The sequence below is a fragment of the Eurytemora carolleeae genome, unplaced genomic scaffold, assembly GCF_000591075.1.
Source record: "Eurytemora carolleeae unplaced genomic scaffold, Eaff_2.0 scaffold250, whole genome shotgun sequence".
Lineage (NCBI taxonomy): Eukaryota > Metazoa > Arthropoda > Copepoda > Calanoida > Temoridae > Eurytemora > Eurytemora carolleeae.
Window position 1 is genome coordinate 118,152 of NW_019396156.1, and position 9,206 is coordinate 127,357.

Sequence of the window (9,206 nt, forward strand, 5' to 3'; positions counted from 1 at the left end):
CCCCCCACTATGTCAAGCTGAGTATTATAAAGCGAAAATTTGCGATCCTAGTACAAATACTTTTGCAGGGATTTAGTTTTTGACTTAAATATATTCTAATTTCATGTACTTTCCCTGAACTGAATGTTCTACCATAATAAAGAACTTAACTTCACGTCCCTTGCTTGAACTTGATTTTGCCGTGAGAAGTATTGTTTTAATGTTTTGACAAGAAAAAGAAGAAAGTTAATGTAATGTCGTCTCTGAAGTCTCATTCTTGATGGCTAACCTTGTATTATTAGATAAATTGTTTAGTTTTGGTTCACCCATATATAAATATAAAAAGCAAGACCTCTGCTATTAAAACCGCGACCCGTATTAAATATCCGAACCAACGATATATCATTAAGTCTCAAGTTACTAATTATATAAATGTGGATTCATCCAATTAAAAAGAACTTGTTTGTAAACATAAAACAGGTTAGACAGACATATTTTATAAGCGAAACACATTAATTTTAAGTCTTATCTATCTTTTTAGACAAAATCGAAGTTTATCCAAGTGCTAAGAAACCAGCAGTTGTGATACTGTAAACCCCTTGATAAATTTTGCAGACCTATAAACCCTCTTGGACAATGAACATGAAAAGTGGTTCGTGCAAGACCCAGAACAGAATGTATTTACTTTTATGACCCCAGACACTAGTTTTTTAATCACTTCTCGACCTATATTCTAACATGTATGCTTGCACTTTCAAACCACCTATTTGAAGATAATAAAACTAATTCTTATTATAATAATGAAGGTTATTAAAGTGCTACAAGACAAGCACTGAGTTATTATTGAATTTCATGCTTACATATGTATATACATATTTACACAAAACTCATTAGCTTGAAACGGCTTGAAATTGCTTGCAAAGTCATCAAAATTCTAATTTCAAACATTCTCCCTTCATCCCCTACCCATGTGCAATAAAGACCCCCCCCCCGACCTGCCTTTCCTGCAGTAAGGTTGAATAACAAACTTGTCGCTTAAATCCAACATTAATCCCACCATTAGTGTTACTTTCGACTGGTAATTAAAAGAAAATCTCAGGGGTAGTTTTTTCTTTGTAAAATTTTTTATTGTTTGCTTCTTTTTGCTTCAAAACTTGGTCGATTTTTCTATAAAATTATTATGCTATGGTATAAAAGGAAAAAATCCACCCCTGGAATATCGTCAACGGATGTCGTTACCCGGAATAATCATTCTCAGTTTTAAACACATACAGATTCCAACTTTGGTTTTTACAAATTATATTTCTGAAAAACATTATAATTAATAATTTACAAAATAATTTCTGTTATTGTGGTTAAAGTAAAATGCAGGGCTACTCACACAAGATGAGACTTCAGAGACGACTGTACGGAATTTAATTATTATTCACAATTGTGGTCCCCTGCAACCGAATACTGTTTTCTTCCTTCACCAAATTAATATGTAAATGGTTTAAAGACATCAGTTTTCAAATGTTTAATATGAATTTGTTTTAAAATTTTCTCCTTCTGGTTAATTTTTTTTCTTTGCACCATTTTCATTTGTACAAAGCATATTAAACATATATGCCTATTGTTCAATAACTGCCTGATTCAGCCTTGAATATGCCTGAAGCAACTAATAACGAAATGGTTGAGAGCTCAGGTCTTTCATCTTGATTATTATGTTTACAGTGTGTAATTAAACTTATCTTAATACATTAAAGGTATTTTAATATGTCGATAGTCCTATATTAGCTTTAAAGGCGTTGTCAACGTAATTTCAAGTGTCCACGTGTTAATGCCATACACGATTATATTTGGGTTATTTATCCTATAGACTCATTGGTGCAAGTATCGTCTTAGTAAAATATGAATCTTAGACATTTTGTTAATTATTTTTGATGAATTCATTAAAATGAATTAAAACTTTTGAATATAAGGATTACTTCAAGTTACGTAGAAACTTCCTCAGTCTCTTTAAAATCAGGATTTGTTGAATTAAGCTGTAAATTCTTATCTCTTAAGAAACATACCTGAAAATTAAGAAAATTAGAAAATAATAAAATGATAAAACTGTGCCAACCTTTAAAAACTTTAAAAAGGGTTTCTTGATAAGTAATCTTTAAAGGGTCACCAGTATAAGGACGTTTAGAGGGTGTTTAAAGACCTTAAAACGGACAGTAATGTTTTATGGTTATTTTAATGAATGTTAAATAAAAACCTGGGGTAAAATTGCACGGGAAATGAATAGGCTAAATATTAAGGGTGTGCACTGAGCACTGTGTGAACAAAATATTTAAATATCAAATTTTAAAACAGCAGTTAAATGGACAAACCAAACATTAATTGATGCAACCAAACATCAGTTGGACCAACCAAACACCAGTTGGACCAACTAAACATCAGTTGGACCAACCAAACACCAGTTGGACCAACCAAACATCAGTTGGACACACCAAACACCAGTTGGACCAACCATACACCAGTTGGACCAAGACCAACCAAACACCAGCTGGACCAAGACCAACCAAACACCAGCTGGACCAACCAAACATAAATTGATGCAACCAAACACCAGTTGGACCAACCAAACACCAGTTGGACCAACCAAACATCAGTTGGACCAACCAAACACCAGTTGGACCAAGACCAACCAAACACCAGCTGGACCAACCAAACATAAATTGATGCAACCAAACACCAGTTGGTCCAACCAAACATCAGTTGGACCAACCAAACACCAGTTGGACCAACCAAACACCAGTTGGACCAACTAAACATCAGTTGGACCAACCAAACACCAGTTGGACCAACCAAACCTCAGTTGGACCAACCAAACACCAGTTGGACCAAGACCAACCAAACACCAGCTGGACCAACCAAACATTAATTGATGCAACCAAAAACCAGTTGGAACAACCAAACATCAGTTGGACCAACCAAACACCAGTTGGACCAACCAAACACCAGTTGGACCAACCAAACACAAGTTGGACCAACCAAACACCAGCTGGACCAACCAAACACCATTTGGACCAACCAAACATCAGCTAAACTATCTCAACATTATTTGGACCAACCAAACACCAGTTTGACTAACCAAACTTCAGTTTGACAACCAAACACCTATTTGATGCAGCCAAACAAAGATTTGACTAACAAAACACTAATTTGACTAACGAAACAGCAGTTTGACCAACTAAACAGCATTTTGACTAACCGAACAGCATTTTGACTAACAAAACACCAATTTGACTAACCAAACACCAACTTGACAAACCAAACACTAATTTGACTAACCAAACAGCAGTTTGACCAACCAAACGTCAGCTTGGCCAACCAACCAACAGTTGGAAGAATCCGACAGATAAACAATCTTCTGTTCGAGATTAAGCTTAATAAGTCTTAAGGCTAAACCAATATTCCTAAAATGCATTTTTTAGATTGGTTTTAAACCTGCCTTATTCTACAAATACCAAAGGTTAAAAACTTTCATTAAAAAAAAAAAATTAGAGAAAAAAAATATTAAATTCAGGATTTATAATAATACATTTTTGTATTTTCAAAGAAAAAATATGCCCCTGAAATATTATTGCCTTTTGAAATAACTGCTTGTAAAATTTGACCAGCAAAGGCTTATCAGAAAGTATCAAGCCAGTCAGAATTGTTTAAATTAAAGAATTTAACACAAAATTTAACATTTTTTTGTTCAATAATTCAATGATATTCAATAATTAAATGTATGTATTATTTTAAAATTTAGATTTTTGTGTTTTGTGAGCAGTGAAACTAAAAACCATGAGTGGTTCAACCACACAATATCTAGCTTATGCAAACTATTGTTAGCACCAGGGGGTTTCTGTAACCTAACACTGTGTGAAAAACTAAAAATATTGTAAGACCAAAATTACAGCTAGGCTTAACAGATTAAACAAAAGATTCTAATGTAGAAGTTACTGAATAAGTGAAAAATGAGTGCCGCAGAATTTAAGTTTTAGGCCCCATAAAATAAAAACCAAATATTAGCGATAATTTATTTATCAAACAGATTTTAAAATGGTTTTCACCGTCATAAAGTTAACTCTAAAATAAGTGAAAATGAAATGAAAATAAAGTCAGTTTTTTCTACAGTTTAAGGCGCGGTTTTCGTTTTTAATATTGTCCAAAAATAAACTTGTTCGATCAGTTTATTTTTTTTAATTTGAAATCTACTTCTCTTGTTCTGCGCAAAAAAATATAAAATAAATGAAAATGTTATTTATATCGATGATAGTCATTGGTTTGGAACAAGTTTATAATTACACAGCTAAGTGTGTTTTTCTAACAAAAGAACTTGTGGAGAAGTTGTATCGGATCAATACAGGGTGTTCATCACGTGACTAGATCAAAATATGATGATTCAATTTTTATTTTTTATAAGATGACATCCTGTGAAAAATTAGATAATTTTACAAAATGTCCGAATTTTAAGTGGGACACCCTGTAGGGTAGACCCTAGCCTGGAGTTGGAACAGAAATTAGTTTTTAGAATTGTTTATTCATTGTTTTCATTCTTTTAGTTCTAGGGGTGACATGATAATATGTATTCAAGGGTTTGTGTTACTCTGCCCCCCTCGTCAATACCATGATCCAAAGGTTACAAGCTTAAAAAGAGTGTAATTCAGTTTGTGAGGTGAAATAAAAGGCAGTGGGAGACTTTAAATCTACCCAACCTTGAAAATTGATACTTTGCTTAGTAATCTGGATCTAACTATGTGTTCCATCTCCCAGATCTAAATATTCATTATACTTATAATTCCATACTTCAACCCAAAATCTGCTAAAATCCTTTTACTTAGATTTATCAAATGTTTTAATCTGCTTCTTGTAGTTTTTCAGACAATTTGACAACAATTGAATATCTCCCATTCCTCCATCTTCAATTCTTTAAAGTCCCCCTTCTTCCATTATTTAATCCCCTCCATCCCCTTCTTCCATTATTTAATCCCCTCCTCCCCCTTCTTCCATTATTTAACCCCCTCCTTCCACTTCTTCCATTATTTAATCCCCTTCTTTCTACTTTAATCTCATTACACCCATTTTCCTATTTTCAGCTCCTTTCACCCTTCTTCCTATTTGTATCCCCTTCCAGCTCTTCTTTCTATTTTTAATCCCATTTCATCTCTTCTTCCTATTTTTAATCCCCGCTCCCCATTTTTCCGATTTTCAATCCTCTTTTACCTCTGCTTCATATTTTTAATCCCCTTTCCCCCCAGTTTCCTATTTTTAATCCCTTTCCCCCTTCATCCAAAGCACTAGGTTTTGCATGTATGTGCTAGAAAATCTGCACCTGTTAAATAACACACAGGGGTGTAACTTTTCAAGCAAAGGGGGGGATTTAAAATACATTAGTTTCTTAATAGTCTGTTTGTTTGAGGAGGAGGAGGAGGAGAAGGGGAGGGGGAATAATTATTGCATTTTCCGTTTCAGAGTTAACGAATATAAACTGATTAACTGATTTACATCTTTGACCAGCTGGCTACAAGGGAGGGGAGGGGGCGGATTTTAGGGGGTTATAGGAGACTTGAGGGGGTGCACCTGCTGGGTTAACCCTTTCTTCCTCCCCCCCCCTTCCCCCTTACAACTTCGGTTAACTTCATTTCATTGTTTATAAAATATTATTAAACGTGTAACAATATGAAAGAAACAATGAATCAGAGGATTTCAAACCCCCCCCCCCTCACACTCACAATACACCTTCTATTAAAGCAGAACTTTAACATTAATTCAAATATTAAACTAACCCTATCCAAATACACGAAATCAAATAAACCCAGACAGTTATTCAAAGAAGTTTATTGGATAAAAACGTCAAGAAGGTATTTTCTACCACGGAGCTAAACCATTATATTTATTTTATTGCTTCAATAAATGGGTTCTCCACTAAATTATTAAATAAAAACTATCTTATCAGAAGTTTAGGAAGATAGTAAGAGAAGTTTATGTATTAAGGAATAAAATGTCCTTGATGAGTAACTCTACAAACCTGGAGTTAAGTCTCACTATGAGTAATAATACACTATGATGAGTGTAAAGATATATTATATATCTCGGATCACTATGAATCACAAGCTCTGCACAGTCCGGCCGCTCTGCTACTACTACTACTCTACACTCTACTCATCCTCGATATTCCAGCTTACATGATGTCCGTGGGGGGCGGGGAGCGGGTGCCGGGGGCGGGGGCCGGATCTAACACTTGGAGAAACTCGGCAAAAATTTGATCATTTCCGAAACGGAACCTTTTAAGATTTCGAAAATCCAGCTATTTAAAACCAATTCAATGAATTATGAATAAAACTGTTAAAGGGGCCTATGTATGATATAAACTAGCTTGAGCTTTAGAATCTGAACCCTCTTTATCTATTTAATCCCAACCTAAGGAAGATCTCATTTCTTCTCTTACAGCAGTAAAAACCCTTTGCACTTTGCGCAAACATCCGACAACACAAGACAATGAATGTTTTCTAATTGCTTCCAGCAAATTGTGCCTTATTTTTTTCTTGTTTAAATGGATTAACACTAAAAAAAAGTAAAGAAGAATAATAGATTTACTGATGAGAGCTCCAGGTATAAGAGGAACCTGGAGAGAGGGAAACCTGACACTAGAATAATCCAGCATTCTAAGAAATATTTCAGTTATGACATGACACTGGAGCTAGGACTGAAACAAGGATTGATGGGACAGGGGGAGAAGAAACAAGAAGATTGGAGTGAGGCGTTCTCTGTATGTTTGGTCTGGGATGAACAGACTGAAGAAGCGATGAAAATGATAGTTGAAAAAAAGAAGAGAAGAAAGAGAAGAAGAGAACTTAGGAAAATAGAAAAGAGAGGAGAAAAAAGGCGAGGTAAGAAACTTAAAAAAGGGGAGATCGAAGAGAAAAACAGAGAAGAAAAGAAAAAAATACACAAGAAAAATAGACTGGGAGAAAAGAAAAGAAAATGGAGAAAAGAAAAGTGAGAAAAGGTGAATAGAAAAGTTAAAAAGAAACGTGAAAAGATTAGAGGAGAGAAGAAACTTTCAGGGATGAGAAGAAAAAAAATGAAGAGAGAAGATGGTAAAAGAAAATAAAAATAAAAATAAATAAGGAAGAAAAAAATAAAACAAGAGAAAACAAAATAAATAAGGAGAGAAGAAACTAGCAGAGACAGGACAGAAAGGAACTATATAAGGAGAGAAGAAACTTGCAGAGACAAGACAGAAAGGAAATATATAAGGAGAGAAGAAACTAGCAGAGACAGGACAGAAAGGAAATATATAAGGAGAGAAGAAACTAGCAGAGACAGGACAGAGAGGAACTATATAAGGAGAGAAGAAACTAGCAAAGACAGGACAGAAAGGAAATATATAAGGAGAGAAGAAACCAGCAGAGACAGGACAGAAAGGAAATGTTTGTATCTCATTGTAAGGATAAAGGGTTTAAGAATTCAATAAGGAAGGAGGAGACCAGAGAATAAACGTTTATTGTATAATCGGTTTAAATAGTAAGAGCCAGAACTGATATGTAACCTGAGAAGGAATCCTTGCCCTTCTCCTATACTCACATTACACTCAGAGAGAATTCGTCCTCAAACTAAACTCTGGGCAATATTTTCTTGATCCTTGTATCGAATCAAGGGATCAAAAATGTCGGATAATATCGGCGTTTTAATTGGAACTCGGGGTTTTATGAGAGCTAATATTTGAGCTTGTTCAAAGAATCAGGACTCCATTAAAAGTTTCAGGTTCAATGTGTGTTCTTTCTCCCTGGGTTCTCCGAACCTTAAGGTTCTGGTTCAGGATCCTGTTTTGACAAGGTTTAGGTTTCATTTAGTAGATTAGCGCTCTGTCATCCTTCCTGTGTGATATATGCCCCCCCTGGTAAAAACCAACCCTCCAACCAACCCCCCAACAATTCAAATAAAAACTTCACAATTCACTAGTCCACACAATTTCACATGTCCCATACTTAATTAGACATTCTGAATTTTCGAAAGAAAAAGTTTTTTATGGAAACTTATCGATTACTCGCCACAAATTCTGATTTCCAAACCTTTTATCGTGGACCTTAAAGAATTTATCTCAAAATCCGAAAAAAATATCTTACTAGAAGACATTGTCCTTCATATTTTTTAGCGATTTTGAAAAATAAGTAATCTAATGAGTGTAATCTGCGACAAAAAAGGAATACAATGTAATAGAAGTCTTTTTGTGTCGGAAAATAATTGTTTATAAAAATATGTGTTTTTGGCAAACTCATAATTTCCTGTCGTAGAAACCCTGCCAGAAATGACGGGGATAAAAGAATGAAAAGAAAATATTTATATTATATTTTCCTAAACATGTTTTCTTTTCAAAATATTCGAATTATATTTTCCTAAACATACTTTCTTTTCAAAATATTCGATTTAAAGATTGACGAGAAATTACCACTGAATTAAAATGAAAAAGTTTAATTACGCGTAAGGCCAGACTTTTTTTTGAGTAATTAAGTTTTTTTATTATTAAAAATGATATACTTTAAAAAGTTTTTTTTTCTGCAGAAGCTTTATTTTGCCTCCTTTATCTTAAGTTTTGCTTTAAATTAATTATTGATAATGATTTTTAAAATCTTTAAATAAGATTTTAAATTGTCTAAACTCTGAACATTTAAAACCTGAAATAAACCCACACCATCAAACATACACAATCCTTCACACGCAAACTTCAAACATTTAAAGGGATGATTCACGAAATTTAAAAAATCCTCTAAAATATTTGAGAAACATTTATAAGTAAAAACATCTGTTTTAAATTGTATTCCTTAGCAGAGAGGTGCAGAAATGCAATTCATATTTAGCAGAGTTCAAAGGCTCAAGGTTCAACATTTGTAGGATGAGAAACTGAAGATATCTCAACAATTTTTTCCAAATAACGTCGTCAATCCCTTTAAAAGGCGTAGAGTTGATTAAAAGACCGGATTGAAAACTGTGTGAAGAAAAGATGGAACCCCGCACATCTGTTCCTTCACCTTGTTATACCAAACAAAATTAAATTCAAACCAGAATTTATACATTTTCACAACTCTTCTTATTTTAAAGGAAATCTTTTATATTTATTTATTTCCTAGAATGCAGCTGGTTTTTAGACCACTGATTTGATTTAAGCATATCTTCCTTAAACTTTCCAGAAAATACCAAAATTTGAG

The 9,206-nt window shown here is 33.9% G+C and overlaps 1 protein-coding gene across 1 annotated transcript in view; it reads right to left on the bottom strand.

The window, feature by feature from the left end:
- The window catches only part of LOC111696679 (amyloid beta A4 precursor protein-binding family B member 1-interacting protein), a 40,775-nt gene extending 34,628 nt beyond the window's left edge, over positions 1-6,147 (bottom strand). Inside the window, exon 1 of the mRNA XM_023466368.1 lies at positions 6,026-6,147. The gene's annotated coding sequence lies outside the window, so the exon portion shown is untranslated. The remainder of the gene's footprint in view (positions 1-6,025) is intronic.
- Positions 6,148-9,206: the final 3,059 nt, after the last annotated feature.